Consider the following 19,127-nt stretch of genomic DNA (forward strand, 5'->3'; position numbering starts at 1 on the left):
ATAATTTATATAGTATTGAAATTAATTGATCTTTAAATGCTTGATAGAATTCACTTAGGAATTTATCTGTTTCTGGGGATTATGTTTCAGGGAATTCAGTCATGGCTTCTTCAATTCTTAAGGGTTATTTAATTATTCTATTTTCTCTTTATTAATTAGGGTGATTTGTATTTTCATAAATATGTATCCATTTTGAATAGATTGTCAAGTTCATTGGCATATAATTAAGCAAAACAAACAACAACCTTGTAATTCATTTAATTTTCTCTTCATGGGTGGTGAATTTACCCTTTTCATTTTTGATACTGTATTTTAGTTTTCCTCTTTTTAAAAATCAGAATAGGCAATTATTTTTGTATTTCATTTTTCTTCAGTAAAAGCAGTTCCTAGATTTATTTATTAATTTAATGATTTTCTTACTTTCAACTATATTAATTTCTCCTTGAATTTTATGGATTTGTAATTTGTTGTTTAACCAAGGATTTTTAATTTGTTCTTTTTAGTTGTGTGCCCAAATTATTTGCTTTTTCTCTATTTAATAATATAAGTATTTAGAAATATGAATTTCCCCCTAAATATTGCTTTGATTGCATATTATAATTTTGGTGTGTTGTCCCATTTTTATTGCTCTTTTTAATGAAATTATTGATTAGTCTATGTTTTGTTCTTTGACACACTTTTTCTTTAAGATTAAATTATTTCATTTCTAATTAATTTTAACAGCATTCTATTTTTCCAATTACACATAAAAAAACATCTTTTAACATACTTTTAAAATAAAATTTTGAGTTCCAAATTTTCTCCCTCTCCTCTCTCCATAGTCAGTAAGGTTATATATGTACAATCATGCAAAACATATTTCTAAATTAGTCATCTTGTGAAAGAAGATAAAGAAAAAAATATAAGCAAAATAGAATATGAAAACAGTATGTTCTGACCTGCATTCAGATTCTATCAATTCTTTTTCTGGAAGTGGAGAACATAGTGTCTTGAATTATTGGATTGCTGAGAAGAGCTAAGCCAATCAGAGTTAATCATTGTACAATATTGTTGTTCCTGTGTGCAATGTTTTCCAAATTCAACTCAATTTAATAAGTTTTCCAGGTTTTTCTGAAATTCCCCTTCTCTTCATTTCTTAGAACAAAAAAGTGTACCGTTACATTCATATACTGTATCTTGATCACCCACCCATTCCTCCGTAGATGGGAATCCTTTCTATTTCTAATTCTTTTCCACCACAAAAAAAGCTACTATAAATATTTTTAAAATATTTCCCCTTTTGAATAACCTCTTTAGGATATAGACCTAATAGTTGTATTGCTTGATCAACTTGATGCCATTTGGTCCCAGTTCCAAACTGATCTTCAGAATATTTGGATCAATTCACAACTTCACCATAGTAAATTAGTTCTCCAATTTTCCTACATCTCCAACATTTATGGTTTTCCTTTTCTGTTGTATTAGCCAATCTGGTAGATATGAAATGGTATCTCAGAGGTGTTTTAATTTACATTTATGTAATTAATAGTGATTTAAAGATTTTTGTTGTTGTTGTTATACGAGTATAGATAGCTTTCATGTCTTCATCTAAAACCTTGCTTGGTCATATCCTTGAACTATCTCTCAATTGGGGAATGATTCATTAATTTAATGTAATTGTCATTTATAGTATATAATTTTGTAGCATTATGATCTACTAATTATTCATTTAACAATTCTGATTTTTTTTATATTAGGAAAAAAGTGTAGCAAATATCCAATTTAGAAGAAAACAAGTCATTCCCCAGTTGATAAATGGTAAAATGATATGAAGAGATAATTTGCAGAGATAAAGAAATAAAAATTATCTTTAGGCAAATGAAGAAGTGCTCTTAAGCCACTTTTGATTAGAAAAATGCAAATTAAAACAATTCTGAGGTGCCATCTAATGCCTATCAGATTAACTAATAAGACAAAAAAGAAGAAAATTATAAATATTGCAGGAGGTGTGGGAAAACTAGAATGCCACTGCAGTGTTGCAGGACTTATGCATTGATCCAAATATTTTGAAGAGAAATTTGGAGCTATGATCAATGGGTTATCAAATATACATACCCTGTATTCTAAAGAGATTATTAAAAAAAAAAAAGAAAAGAAAAAGAAGTTCCTTGTGCAAAAAAAAAGTTTAGAGCAGATTGTTTTCTGGTGTCTAACTGAGAACTGGAAATTGACAAATTGAATTTCAACTGGACAATGGCTAAATAAGTTGTGGGAATCAATTGTTATGGAATATTACTGCCCTTTAAGAAAATACAAAGAGAATACTTTCAGAAAAACTGATATGTAGGAAAGTGAACACAACCAGAACATTGTACACAGTGAAAGCAGTAAAGTTGATCATCAATTGTAAATGATTTAGCTTTTCTCAGCAATATGACACAAACAATCCCAAAGAATTTATACATCATATCCTTACCTACAGATGCTCTTATTAACATTTTTTTTCTCTTTTATAACTCTGAACGCTTTCAAGATATCTTGGGGATTAGATTTCTTTTTTAAGAACCAGGCCTTAAGACAATCTGATTCTAATTGACCACCAACAAGTCCTAGGCCAATCCTCATTCGATCATTGTTTGGGGCCTGATTGACTCAGATTGAATGTAAATAGCAGTCGTTTCTGTTTTTTTTTTTTTTTTTTTTTTTTTTCAGAAAAGTGAGAGTCTTTCTCTACCAAATCCATTAATTCATTCATTAATTTAGATTTTTTTGGACTAAGTGAAAGAGGAGATTCTTTGCCTCAAGTGCTACTTAGTCTCAATCACTGAATGACTGCAGCCTCAGTTAACCTGAGATCTGTTGAAGATTTTAGCTTTAAAAGGGCAAGTGTAAAGTCTGAGCTAGCTCCCTAAAGGCCTCAGGAATAGCAGGAGTCAGGACAAGTAAAAGTCCTTGGTCTTTAGGGGGAGAAATGAAGGAGATAGACAAAACTGCCATGAGACTTCTGGATTCTCAAGTCCAAAGTCATCAATCTGTCTCCTCCTCCTCCTGCCCCCAAGTGAAGTTCTCTGGCCTCTGTCACCTCATCCGCTAATCCTTGCCTACAATTCTCTTAACCACAAACACTGAGCCAGCATTAACTGTGAGAAGAGCAATTCCAAACATAAACTAATACAGTCATTGTCCAATAGGTAATTAGCCTTAAATGCTCTGTTGTCTAATTCAAGTGCACCTATTCAAAGTTTCAGCCCTTTACAGGCAAAGTCTCCCATTTCATCCAGAGATATCTCCAATTATTTGATCTATATCTTGCCACTGGACCCATATGGCTCTGGAGGGGAAAGTGAGGCAGATTACCTTGCACAGTTTTTCCTCATTTAAAACCAATTCATTTGCATGTCATAGCATCATCTCCCTGATGTAATGGTCTTCTTTGAGAATGAAGGAAAAGAACATGTTATCCACTTTAGAAAAAGAACTGTTATTGTCTGAGTATTTTTCCAATAATGCATTTCACAGTTTCTTCCATTCATTTTTTTAAAATTTCATTCTACTGTTTCTTAATTTCTCATGAAGTCATTAATTTCCATTTCCCACTTCTAATTTCTTTCTTTTTCTTTTCTTTTCTTTTCTATCTTTCTTTTTCCTTCCTTTCTTTCTTTCTTTCTTCCTTCTTTTCTTTCTTTCTTTCTTCTTCTTTTTTTCTAAGACAATTGGGATTAAATGACAATAGGATCACACAGCTAAGAAGTATTAAGTATCTGAGACCAGATTTGAACTGAAGTCCTCCTGACTTCAGGACTGGTGTTCTATCCACTGTGCCACCCAGCTGTCCCTCTAATTTCTTAAGGAATTATTTTTATTGAGTTTTTGTACCTCCTTTTCCATTTGGCCAATTCTGCTTTTTTAAATAGTTTTTCCTCTTCAGTGAACTATTGTGTCTCTTCTGCCATTTGGCCAATTATTTTTAAAGTTCCTCCCCACCCCCCAGTATTTTTTTTTGTACTTCCTTTAAGAAGTTTTTGATATTTTTAATATTTGTTTGCATCATTAATTTATTTTCCTTATTTTTCCTTTAACTAACTTATTTGATTTTTAAAATCCTTTTTGAGCTTTTCCAGGAATTTCTCTCCCTCTTCCACTCCATTAATCAATTCACAGTTTTCTTTCAAGCTTTGAATGTAGTCCTTTTGACTTCCTTGTCTTTCTCTGAGCTTGTTTTTTGATCTTTCTCATGTGGCATTTTAAAAAAAGTTTTGCAAGACATAACTTCTGGGTAATTTAATCATTTTTATTAATAACACTAGCACATTTTATTAATAAAACTCATGTCTGGCTGTCTTTCTCTTAGAACAAAGATCATCATGATTAGTCTACACACAATTTATATGCCTAGTGGAAGAATGTTCTTAAGGATGACAATTAATTCTGGTTAACAATTAAGGAGAGAATGAATAATTACAATGAGGAACTGGACCTGAACTTGTTTTATGTCAATTATTTCTGTTACCCCAGCAATCTATGGGCAATCTATTCAAAGAATTTATCACCATGCCAAATTTCAGCCAAACATAAAGATTTTCCTACCTTGGTGAGGTCTGGATAAAGGAGAAGTTTAGCTCAACCTTCCAGATGCTAACATTTTGAAATGAAGATAAAATTTAAAAAGCTAAATCTCCCAGATTGCTGGCCATCTGTAATAACTCTCACCTGAAACCATGATAATTTTCAATTATATTAGAAATGTAAAGTATTCTAGCCATGAGGGACTGCAAGAGAAAGATGCATATAGCTAAGGTATTAAATATCTTTTCCTTAGAATAGTTAGAAAACTAGTTTATCATAGTACATTATGAAGAATAACATAAGAAGATTAGAAAATTAGGACAGAAGTAAATTATCAAAGGTTTTGGAATCCACTCAGAGAATTTTGCATATAATGCTATAGACCATAGGGAGCCACTGATGTTTATTGAATAGAGCTGTGGCATGGTAGAACCTATGCTTTGGAAGATCACTTTCATGGAGATTTGAGGAAGAGATTTGAAATAGGCAGTTACAAAGGCAGTGAATTACAATACTACATGTGTGAGGTAATGAGATCCCCCACTAGAGAAGTGTCAATGTGAGAAGAGGAAGAAGGCATATTCAAGAGAAAGAAAAGATGTAAAATCAAAGGCCTTGCAATATGTTGAATATAGAGAATTAGAGATAATGAGGAGTCAAGGATACACCTAAGTTTTCAGCTTGAGAGATTGATATGAGAGAATTGCAATACATGATAATAGGGAAATTTGGATGATTTTTTTTGAGGGGGGGAAATAATTGGGAAATATTGACTGTGAATTTTTCTTGAAATAATCTAGATTTATTTTCTTCATAAAACAGTTTAAAATAAAATTTGTTGACTTTAGTTAAGAAATGCTTAATCACAGAAAATATATTGACAATGCTATGATAACCAGGCTGAAGGAAAGGTCATCAAACTGCTAATATTTCTTAACTTGCCTGATTTGTCAATTTCCTCAGAATGATGGATGAAAGGGATGTAGTCAAGATGATTATCTTATCCCATTTAGTGTTAGGATAATTATTATCCATATATAGGTAAAAATTACCCCTGCTTTTTTTCATCAAGGATTATAGGTGATTCTGAAATTCAAAGGCAATATTGGCAGAGCTCAAGTCCAGGAAGACTCTGTGACCTAGAAAACCTTTAAGTATTGGGACAGAGATAGATTTTGTATCTGGCCTGACAACAAGCCAGGCTAAGTTTGGAGAGAGTTATCATCAGAATCATGATATGTCTTTTCATTGCTCAGAGTACACCAAATTATAAGAAATTTCACTCTGCACTGGGAAAGGAAGTACACAAACATGTGAAATTATCATACTTATGAAATTTATCCTTGAGATTTTGAAGCAATTACACATACATACACACACACACAATGCTATTTAGGGCAAAAAAAATCAGGGATTTAGAAGTATATGAAGTATATTTAAATAATCAGAATCAAACTTATGAAATCACATATAACAATTTAAATGATATTTTTTGTTGTTTTTACCTCAAATCATAAAATGACTTCTTTATAAGGAAGCTAAGAAATACGAATAACAAATATAACACATTCAAAATTCCACACTTGTGAACACTGATATTTCTACTGAAATGACAGATATGTTTCATTATCTTTCTGTTAGGACTATGATTGGTTATTACAAATAATTAGACTTCAACTGCATTTTAATGTTGCTTGTTAATATTGTTCTTGCCATTGTGTATGTGACACTTGATATTGTTTCAGAAACTATACCAATACACACTTGGCTTATCTCATCGCTTTCTTTAAACTAATCAGAAACAAATTACTACCCTGTTAATTAACTGAATTATTAACTAAGGACAATATATAATTTGATCAATAATTAGTACTATAAGTAAATCTTCCCATATTCTCTCATTGCCAAATAAATCTACTATCTATTTCAATGAACTAAAAACTGTTTCCTTCTACCCAAACTCATTCATCTTCCCCAACTCCCCCAAATGAAAAAAAAAGAAACAGAAAAAAAATCTTCTGATGGATATGAATTGTCAAACAAACAAACAAAAAATTCCTCCATTTGACTCATTCAAAAAAATATTTCAGTCACATTCTGCACTTGAGTCCATCATCTTTCTGTCTAGAGGTGGGAGATATAGCTTATATTTCACATTATGAAGGAAAAATTAATTGGATTCTGCTGAATCAAGACATCAAGACCTTTCTAGAAATAGTATTACTTCATGGTAAAAATATTCCCTCTTTAAATCCATAAAATGTAAATAATCAAAGCACTTTATTTTGATAATCCTAAGATTCAATCCATATGCAATGTAACTGGATGTTACATATCATCTATAAGTGATGTTTTGTTAGTTTTATTAACATTTGAGAATGTTATTCTATTAAATCTAAGGATTGCTATAAATTGTAGAAAAAATTTGTGTGTGTATGTATATATATATATATATATATATATATATACATATATATATATAAATGAACAAAACATTTGCTGGGAAACAGATGGAAAAAATAGGAGAAGAGCATATTCACAAGAAAAATTAAAGCAGTATATTTCTTATTTAAAAAGAAATATTACACATCTCTGGGTTGATTTATATTCAATCTAATTTCATTGACTAGTAAGACACATAAATAAGAAGAGATATCTTTTGGGAAGAGAAAAGATAGAGATTTCATGGAGATAGCTAAAGTTGATTATTTGTTATGCAAATATTACTAGAGTCAACACAAAATAATCTTAGGTACCTAATTTGAATTTTGCTTCAAGAGATCCCTTTTCAAGATTACACATTAAATATTTATGATTCATCTTTCTTTCCAGTTAATTTTTTTGGGAAAAATAAATTCCTTCCTCTTTTCCTTCCCTCTTTTCTTCCTTCTTTCCTTCACTTCCTCCTTCCTTCTTCCCTTTGTTCCTTCCTTCCTTCATTCTTTCCCTTTTCCCTTATTTTTTTCTGTGATTTCATATGCTTAGGATTCTTCATATTTAGTCATCCCATTCAATACATCAACTCTTCTCTAAAACTTAAAATCATAGTGTATAACAAGCATTAGGAGTTTCAGTAATTTGTTCATAGTCACACTGCTAATATTTCGGGGCAGGAACAAAGCAGGATTTTCCAGGTATCCAGACTAGCATTCTAACCATTTAGAAAACCTGAATCTGTTATTCCCTTAAAAAATAAGTTCCTTACATCACTTACTAAAATGAAAGTTTACCCTATATGTATGTTCTTCATCCTGGCAGCTTTTTTTTCTCTTTTTTTAGGAAAAAAAATGGTAACTAAAGAAAATATTTAAAAATATTAGTTTTATAAATGGTTGATATAGCTGTACTAACTGATTTATGAAATATCCTCAAATTTAGTGAGTGTCCTATGAACCTAATACCATGCATTATTGAATATCACTTCTGTATCAAAATAATATTTAATTTCAATACTCTGTTGGATATATAAAATAGGCTTGTCTTATTCTACTTTCTTTATTAATGTAACAATTTGGGATAATATCTTTTTGTAAAAATATTTTCCTTCTTGGGCAACACTAGATCTTCTCCAAATTTTGTGAAATCTCATTTCACATTCTTTTATATATTTCTTAAAAAAAAACAAAAAGGAGCAGAAGAAGCTTTACAATCTCTATAACATTCCCTTTTGACATTCCTGCATATAGAATATTGCCAGTTACTACAAAAGAAAGTGCAAAGTGATAGCAAAAGGTTTCATGATGGTCCTTTGAGAAATGATGATTATTATGATTTGTGCAGATATGAAGCTCTTATGCCTAAGGGATACTGAATATTTGAAGAAGATTATAATTTGTAACAAGTAGTGTTTTCAAATATTTATTGGGCTTAGTATTTCTACTATCTTAGGTGCTTCTTTGTTTAGGTTAAGTCACATTAGGAGGTACTAGACTCCTATCTCACCTGAATACCAATTTAGAAGTCATAGAGTCTAAAAAGGCATGTGGTTCAGTACACTCCATTTATAAATGAGAAAGTAGTGTTCTAAAGATATGAACTATTGTACCTAGGTCACAATGATAGTAACTAGCAAAATTAGGTCAAAGCTCTTCCCATCCAAACATATACAAATGAAGTAATTGACAACTAGTATCTAGACTAGGTTTTATTGTGTTTTTTCCCCAGCAAACTAATCAAATAGAACTCATGATCCAATGAGTTTAGTTATTCATACAATAGCTTTTTATTTTCAAAATACATGCAAAGATAGTTTTCAACATTCATTGCAAAACTTTGTGTCCCAAAATTTTCTTTCTTTCTTGCCCCATCTCCTCTTCTAGATAGTAAGAAATCTAACATAGTTTAACATGTGCAATTCTTCTACAAGAAAAATCAGATCAAAAAGGAAAAAACAAATAAGAAAGAAAACAATTAAGAAGAAAAAAACTGAAAATGCTATGTTGTGATCCACATTCATTTTGAATTTAGGCATTTTTCAAAAAACAAAACTTTAGAAAACTAGAAAGCATTTTAAACCACAGATTAATATTTTGCATCCATGTTTTTAAAGGGAAAAAAAAGTAATTAAGTCTTATTATCATATTCATCACTTAAATATTTAAAGATAACTATACATTCTGATTTTGTTCATTCTTTATTACAGCATAATATTTTAAATAGGCATTTTTAGAGCCCATAATACAAAGCATGTTTTTTTTTTTCTTATAAGCAGATTTTGACAACTGGAAAAGAACAGATATTGTGAAAAGAATAGGGAGAAAAAAGAAATATTAATGAAAGTTATTTCATTTTAAAACCTTATTTGAAAAATATTCTAAGTCCTGTAATTAATTTATATTTGATATTATCCTCATGGGCAGGTAAGTGGATGGAGTACTAGGACTGGAGGAAGGCACATTTCCCTGAATTCAAATCTTGCCCCAGATACTTACTAGGTGTGGGACCCAGGACACCCACCCTATTTTGTTTTAGTTTTTTTATCTGTAAAATTAGAGTTGGACATGACTGAAATTACAAAACAACAAATTGTTTCTACTGACCATTTGATAATTATAAAGAAGTCTCTAGCCACTTATATATAAAAGTTACATGTATCTTTGCTATCATTTATTTTAAGAGAATTCAATGGGATATATATATATATATATATATATATATATATATATATATATGCAAAATCTCTACTAATGTGGTGTGTGTAAGGAGAGTAACATTCTTTGCTGCAATGGAAAAATCAACACAGTGCCCCAAATCATTATTATTTGAAAATGCATAGCATTCCTTTTTCTTTTATGTATTTCAGCTTTTTCATCTTGGATACACTGCTCTCTAACTATATTGACAGGTTAAAAACTCTTATGAGGATATTGGGGAAAATAAGAATTTTAAATACAAAATATAACCCATGAGAGATTTTTTTTTCTAACTTGAAATATTATATGAAATGATCTGAATATATAAAAAAGTGTGAAACAAAAGACAAAATACACATAATTGTTTTTGAATTTTGTGGAGATTAATTTATCAAAAATTAAAAAGTTACAATTCTGTTTATATTATTGTAGTCATATTAAATAGGTGCAACTTTACATGCCATATTTTTAAACTAAAAATATCCTCTGACAATTATGTAATGTTATATTTTAGTAAGAAAATGAGTCTTCCTTATCCACTTAGCAAGTGGATTAATAAATGATTAAAAAAAATAAGCATAAAAACTAATAAAATTTCACTTATTTAAAAATGAACTTTTTTTGAAAAAGCTTTGATTTAAAGGTCAATTTTTTCAGCATTCCACTATTTCACACTAACATTTTATTCTGTTAAAACTAAAACAAAAAACAAAATTTTTGAAATGGATTGTTGTGAAATATTGTTTCTTAAAAGAATATCTTTTCATGGTTTTATCATTTTTTTCTGGATAGCAAAAAAAAAAAAAAGGAACATTAATGGTCTCAAAGAGACCATTAAAATATATATAATAGCTAATGTACTCAATATAGGATTCGTCTGGATTTACTTGTTTCAAAGATAATGAAAACTATTGAGTTAAAAAATTAAAAATGACTTTTATATAGTGCATTGAATAAATGCTTGCATAAATTCCAGTTTTTTTATTAAAGATAAGTTTATTAGAATTAGACAGATAGATGTGTATCTCTCTGTATCTATATCTATCTGGTATCTATACTTTTTGATTATTCATGCCACTCCTGCCACTCCACCAGGGATTCTTAATCTATCACGGGACACTTTGGCAGTTTTGGGAAGCCTATCTACTCATTCTGAGAATAATATTTTGCAATAAAATAAAATATACAGAATTACAAAGGAAACCAATTATATTAAAAGGTAATGATAAAAAATACCAAAAAACAAACAAACAAAAAAAAACTAATGAAACTTGGTTAAAAACTCTTGCTTTTATTAGAATGTAAGCTCCTTGAGATCAGGGACAATTGTGCTTTGTTTTATTTTATCCTCTGAACTTAGAAATATGCTTTGCATATAATAAGGACTTATTAAATTCTGCATTCATTCACTTACTTTTTCTTTTCTACCTTATCTCTACAGATTCCCAAATCTTTCCTCTGTTTTGCTGATATAACCTATGAACTTCTGGGAATTTCTATCTACTTTATAGATGAACTTTCTTGTACATGACATTTTCTCCAATTAAAGCATGAGCTTCTTGAAGGTAAGGAAGGACATTATTAATTTTTGATTTGTGTTCCTTGTATTTAACACAGTTCTGGGCACATAGTAGACAGTTTAAATTCTTTTGCCTTCATTCATTTACATATTTATTTTCATTCAGTTTTGACAAATATTTTGCAAGTGTTAAATTCTTTACAAAATTATTTTATATTGACATGTATATGTAGATACTGTTTCATAGAATGTAACATCCTTGAAAGCAGAAACTTATTTATTTATCTTTTTCTTTTAGATCTTCTACATCTAGCACCATGTCTATGTGCCTTTCACAGAGTGAATGCTGAACAAACACATTATATCAATTTGTATTTCTGCAAATGAAAATCTATCAAAAGAATGTAGTTATGAACATCTCCAGGATTTCCTATCTTAATATTTTCATGTACCATAGGAAGTTCTTGGGTTTATAAGTCTCAAAATCTATTGTGAAAAATCTACTTTTCAACAACTCCTTTTATGGTAGTTTGTCATGTATGTAATTTATATACAAATGTGACTGAATATCATAATTTTATTGAACCAAATAACATACACTGCATTTATGGACAAACATCTGTATGCAATACACAAAAAACCACATATATCTGAACACATACTGCTAAAATCTTCTATAAAAATACAATCTTTTACAATTCTTCAATTTTAATGCTTGGGAAAGCTCCAAAAAGCTTCCTAAGCACTCAACAGATGCTACTGAGTTTTAAAGAAACACTCTGTAAACATCATGACAGCATGAAGAGCAGTCTGTTCCCTGGTCCCTAAACCAAGTTAGTCCTTTGCATTTAAATGAATGCTTCATTCCAGATACTTCTACTTTCAGGTAACTGCATTCATTTGGATGACTAAATCTTATCACTTGGGATTTGCATTTTAAAACAATTCCATAATTCAAATCACAACCACTTTTCATGCAAATGACATTTATTTTATCCACAAATTCATTTATAAGAAGTCACAACATGTAATATGGTAAAATATACCTTTCCCCCCCCCCCCCATTCAGAAGCATTATAAAAATAATGAAGAGAGAGTCAAATGAAACTGTCTGACTTTACATACATTCCCCATGTTATATTTAACTAATCCTAGGTGATTTTGAGATAGAATCAGCCTGAATAGATGTGAAAAAATGATTTTTTTGTGACTAAATCTAGCAATCTACTCTGTTTTTAAAATATCAGAGAAAGATGTTTCATTATTTTCCCCCCTTACTCTGCCATCACCTTTATACCATGAATTCCCAATTAATTTAAAAATTCTGGCTAATGTCTGCTTTCTTAAAATTAATTAGAATGCTTAATTCTGTACTCAAAATCTACATAAAATCTTCTTTCTTGTTTCAGAAAGCATGATATATTTGCCCTACTGAAATAAACATTTCATCATTTAGAGTAAGATAGATTCTTCAGTTTATTCCACAGACTTTTAAAACCTCCATTTGGAGCGCAAGGAGTGACATGGCTTAATGGGGAAAATTCTGGATTTAGACTGTTTTTGATGTGTTCAAATCAAACTTTTGTCAAATACTAGTTAGGTGACCAAAGGCAAGTTGCAACTTTTCATCTGCCCAGGAAGCTGTCTATCACAATAAATCTGCATTGTTGTTAAAAGTTTCCACACAGGGAGTTCATCAGTGAAAAAATAACAGATCAATAATTACACACACTGATGTGCTCCTAAAAAGATGACAACACATTGAAGGATACAAAAATGAAAACAGACCTTACATTCAAACAGCTCATAATCACATTTTTTGACATAAAGCATTATTAAATTAATTAATTCATTCAATAAACAGTTATTAATTATGTGACAGTCACTCTGCTCAGCATTGGGGATAAAAAGGAAGAAAAAGACATTTTCTGCTTACAGTCTGATGGGGGAGACAATATAGGGGGGAAAGCATATATAAAACAAGCTATTTATAGGCAATAAGAAATAAATAAAAGATTGGTTGGTTGGTGTCCATTATTTTTGAAGAGGACCAAAATGACATTACTATGTTAGAATTGATTACAGTATGTCCAGCTGTGGCCGATCAGATCACTATGAGATTGTATTGTTCAGCTACAGATAGGACACAAATAGTTCCTTTGAACATTTGGGACTCTAACTTTGCCCATCTTATGTTTCTTCTTTTTTTTAACCTTCTCTGATGAGGACATGCCATATTAGTGGTTCTGTGCCAGGGTCTCCCATGTCATACAATCTATTCTAAAGTTCTTAAGAGAGACCTTGACAGTGTCCTTGTATAACTTTTTCTGACCATCGTGTCAGTTCTTGCCCTTTATGAGTTCTCCAAAAAATAATCTTTTAGTAAGTGTACATTTGTCATTCAAGCAATGTGGATAGTCCAATGGAATTGTGTTTTCTGCAGTTTAGAATGTTTTTCAGTTTAGTTTGAGAAAGGAGCTCAGTGCCTGGTATCCTATTATGCCAGGGGATCTTCAGAATCTTCCAAAGACAATTCAAATGGAAGTGATTTGGTTTCCTGGCATGATTCTACTTAGATAGTCCAGGTTTCATAGGCATACAATAAAAAAGTCAGTACAATGGTTTTGTAGGCTTTCAATTTGGTAGTCAGTCTAATACCTCTCTTTTCCCACCCTTCCCTTCAGAGCCTCCCAAACACTGAGCTAGTTTGGGCAATATGTGTCAATCTCATTATCAATGTGGACATCCTGGAAAGTATACTATAAAGGTAATGAACCCACAGCATTCAAAATTTCACCATTTGCTGCAACTGATGTTTCCACATATGAATGATGCAGTGCTGGCCAATAGTGGAACCTGGGTTTTCTTGGTGTTAATTGTTAGGTGAAAATTAGTACAAGCTGCAGAGAATTGATCCATACTTGGCTGCATTTCAGCTTTGAAATTGAGTGCACAATCATTTGCAAACAAAAATCCCATTCACTAACACTCTCTCCATTTTAGTTTTGGATTGTAGTCTTTTCAAATTGAAGAATTTAGCATCAATGTGGGAGCTCACTTTGATTCCATTTTTGTCCTCATTGAAAATGTTTGACAATAAGTCTGAGAACAGCATGCTAAAAAGCATGAGAGAAAGCCCAGACCTTTGTTTCCCACCATTGGTGACTGGAAAAGCTTGACAGCATTTTACATTGTCCAAAACTTGGGGAAGCATGCCATCATGAAATTGATGTACTATGTTGTTGAACTTCTCTGGGGAAGAAAAATTTGACATAATTTTCCATAAGATCTCACAAGTGACATTATCAAAGGCTTTGGTCAGATCTATGATAGATGTATATGCACCTCTATTCTGCTCCTGACATTTCTCCTGGAGTTGTCAGGCAGTAAATACCATATCCACTGTTCCTTGACCCCTTCTAAAGCCACACTAGTTCTCAGGTAGATAATCTTTTTCCAGGTGCAGGATCAGCCTAAAAAGAAGAACTCTGGCAAGAATCTTGCTAGCAAGAACTAAATGAAAGATGACCTACATTTGTCATTAATTGGTCATTTCTCTTTATCTTTATAATTATGGACAATTGAGGTATTCTTGAACTCCTGGGGCACTGGAATTAAGAGGAGTTAAAGAAGAATTTTTGTAGAAGGTGGGATTTTAGTTGGGATTTAAAGGAAGCCAGTAAGGGCAATAAGAGCAGAAGCAAGAGAGCATTCCTAGTATGTGGAACAGTTAGAGAAATTTCTCAGAGCCAAAATATCTAGTGTTTTGTTCATGGAAAAACCAGGAAGTCAATAGCACTGGATTGAAGAGTGCATGTTGGGGAATAAAGTAAAGACAAAGAGGTAGATACAAAAAAAATGATAATGCAAATCATGCAATATAAAGAAAAGTCCATAAAAAGGAAATAAAAAAATGTGGACAGAAATACCAATTTACAATTAAGAGTAAGGGTAAAAGTATAATGCTAAAAATAGAATTGGAACCAAGCCTTAAAAGAAGAAAGAATTTAAACAGGAAGAAAGGAGAGAATCCATTTGAGGAAAAGGCATTTAGATGGGAAAGAGAAATTAAAAATGAGGAACACTGTGATGACCAGTGTGGTTAGAACATGAAGTACACAAGATGGAGTGATATGAAACAAAATCAGAACGTTAAGTAAGAGCAAGATTATGGTGAATCTTGAATTCTAGACTAAGTAGTTAGCACTTTATTCAGTAGGTGATAGGGAGCAATGGAAGATTTAGGCTCAGAGTAATGATGCAATTTGAATAAAAAAGGAAGATAGGCAAATTATGCAGCATAAAAAAGACATTATGTAATCAAGTGCTTAGTTTGTTTTATGCATTGGTCCTTTTAAATAGTAGACTAACACATTTCCAACATAATCATCTTTATTTTATTTTGTCCTATATGACCAAATATTGGACAAATAAGAACCACTTCCTGTATGTTCCTTTGGATTATTATTATTACTATCATCATCATCATCATCATCATCATCATCATTTTCTCATCAATCACATTCATTTTGTAGTCATGTTTCAAGTATGGATCATCATAATTGTCATAAATCTTGATTAAATGTGAACTTAATAATATTAATTGTGATCCATAAAAGTTAACAAAAACACACATTAAATGCTTTCAAGATGTGATTAACTTCTCTGGGGCACTAATTAGTAATCCATCTTTGATAATTGCTTATACATTAGCCTCTTTTAAGGTTTAACAGTGTAGTGGTTATATAATTCCATGCAATATTCTGGAGAGTAGGATCATGTTAAACATTGGGAAATTCTCCTGTATTTCTGGCTCCTAGAGATATTGTTAAAGTAATGAAAACAATAAAAAAGGCTTTAATAGTCCATGATGGAAATTTAAATGCATAGATGTGAAAATTAATATAAATTCAAGGGCAATTTACTGATTAAGTGCTCTTTGGCTATTCCATCTGTATCAATGACTTATTTGCAAATAGTTTAGGACAAAGGTTATTTAAAACTTATTCAAAAGAAATTTTGTAGTTTCAGAAATATAGTTTATGTAATAAGAATATAAATTCTTGTAACTAAATTAATATATTTAACAATGTATTTGTTGATTATAATGTATTTAATATATTTCAAATGGAAGACATAGCAAAAATTAAAAGACCAATTATATCACATTTTTACCTTAATTAATTTTTACCTTAAACTACCCAATTTCTTTTTTTTATTTTTTTATTTATTTAATAGCCTTTTATTTACAGGATATATACATGGGTAACTTTACAGCATTAACAATTGCCAGACCTCTTGCTCCAATTTTTCACCTCTTACCTCCCCCCACCCCCTCCCCTAGATGGCAGGATGACCATTAGATGTTAAATATATTAAAATATAAATTAGATACACAATAAGTATACCTGACCAAAACGTTATTTTGCTGTAGAAAAAGAATCAGACTCTGAAATATTGTACAATTAGCTTGTGAAGGAAATCAAAAATGCAGGTGTGCATAAATATAGGGATTAGAATTCATTGTAATGGTTTTTAGTCATCTCCCAGAGTTCTTTTTCTGGGCATAGCTAGTTCAGTTCATTACTGCTCCATTAGAAATGATTTGGTTGATCTCGTTGCTGAGGATGGCCTGATCCATCAGAACTGGTCATCATCTAGTATTGTTGTTGAAGTATATAATGATCTCCTGGTCCTGCTCATTTCACTCAGCATTAGTTCATGTAAGTCTCTCCAGGCCTTTCTGAAATTATCCTGTTGGTCATTTCTTACAGAACAGTAATATTCCATAATTTTCATATACCACAATTTATTCAACCATTCTCAACTGATGGACATCCATTCAGTTTCCAGTTTTAAGCCACTACAAAAGGGCTGCCACAAACATTCGTTCACATACAGGTCCCTTTCCCTTCTTTATAATCTCTTTGGGATATAATCCCAGTAGTAACACTGCTGGATCAAAGGGTATGCACAGTTTGATAACTTTTTGAGCATAGTTCCAAACTACTCTCCAAAATGGTTGGATTCGTTCACAACTCCACCAACAATGCATCAATGTCCCAGTTTTCCCGCATCCCTCCAACAATCATCATTATTTTTCCTGTCATCTTAGCCAATCTGACAGGTGTGTAGTGGTATCTTAGAGTTGTCTTAATTTGCATTTCTCTGATTAATAATGACTTGGAGCATCTTTTCATATGACTAGAAATAGTTTCAATTTCTTCATCTGAGAATTGTCTGTTCATATCCTTTGACCATTTTCAATTGGAGAATGGCTTGATTTTTATAAATTAGAGTTAATTCTCTATATATTTTGGAAATGAGGCCTTTATCAGAACCTTTCACTGTAAAAATATTTTCCCAGTTTATTGCTTCCCTTCTAATCTTGTCTGCATTAGTTTTGTTTGTACAAAAACTTTTCAGTTTGGTATAGTCGAAATTTTCTATTTTGTGATCAGTAATGATCTCTAGTTCTGCTTTGGTCATAAAGACCTTCCCCTTCCACAGGTCTGAGAGGTAAACTATCCTATGTTCCTCTAATTTATTAATAATTTCATTCTTTATGCCTAGGTCATGAACCCATTTTGACCTTATCTTGGTGTACGGCATTAAGTATGGATCATTGCCTAGTTTCTGCCATATTAGTTTCCAATTTTCCCAGCAATTTTTATCAAACAGTAAGTTCTTATCCCAAAAGCTGGGATCTTTGGGTTTATCAAAGACTTGGTTGCTATATTTGTTGACTGTTTTATCCCTTGAACCTAATCTATTCCACTGATCAACTAATCTATTCCTTAGCCAATACCAAATAGTTTTGGTAACTGCTGCTCTATAATATAATTTTAGATCTGGTACAGCTAAGCCACCATCATTTGATTTTTTTTCATTAATTCCCTTGAAATTCTTGACCTTTTGTTTTTCCATATGAACTTTGTTGTTATTTTTCTAGGTCATTAAAATAGTTTTTGGGAGTCTGATTGGTATAGCGCTAAATAAATAGATTAGTTTAGGTAATATTGTCATCTTTATTATATTTGCTCGCCCTATCCAAGAGCATTTAATATTTTTCCAATTGGTTAGATCAGACTTAATTTGTGTAAAAAGTGGTCTGTAATTTTGCTCATAAAGTTTCTGATTTTCCCTTGGCAGATAGATTCCTAAATATTTTATATTATCAGTATAAACTACCCAATTTCTAAATTTCACTACTTTCTGTTTTAGTGTTTTCCTTTTTATCTGCCTCTTTTAAGAAACAAAGCGAAAGTCATTTCTCCAACTTCTTCTGACCTCTGTGTTTAGCTTTTATTCCCTGACTTCTCTATCTGAAAGCAGGATGCGATTTTAGTTATTCATAAGTCTTCTGATATACCTTTTTGTCATATGAAACTCCTAAGAAACATTATATATTCATTCAAAGTCTCTGAACAGTTATTTGATTCATAATTTTTCACTTCTAACTTTTAAAAATCAGTATATTTGAGCTGATGGAATACAGCACAATATAGCCATCTTAACATTTGGTACTTTTCTCACACATTCTCTTCATAGCTTTATCTAAGACAGTTTTTTTTTTGTTGTTGTTGTTGTTGTTGTTGTTTTGGGGTTTTTGTTCTGATTTGGTTATGGTTAACATATTCCTTTTCATCATTTTTCATTAATTAAAATATTTTAGGTGATGGGGACAGAAACTGCTATCCATGCCTATCTATTATTTAAAAGTACTGAAACTTAATAATTGTTCTCAGAGAATGTTAATGAATTAATGTCAACATCTATATTTGTAGCTATATACACACCTACAATTACAGCCATATATAGAATTCACATATAGATAAAGTATAAAAGTTTTATCCTACTCATTTAATATCATGGAAATGTAGTAAAATTAATTAATAGCATATTTATAGTCTCCTCATATGAATACATTT

The sequence above is a fragment of the Sarcophilus harrisii genome, chromosome 4 (genome assembly GCF_902635505.1).
Source record: "Sarcophilus harrisii chromosome 4, mSarHar1.11, whole genome shotgun sequence".
NCBI lineage: Eukaryota > Metazoa > Chordata > Mammalia > Dasyuromorphia > Dasyuridae > Sarcophilus > Sarcophilus harrisii.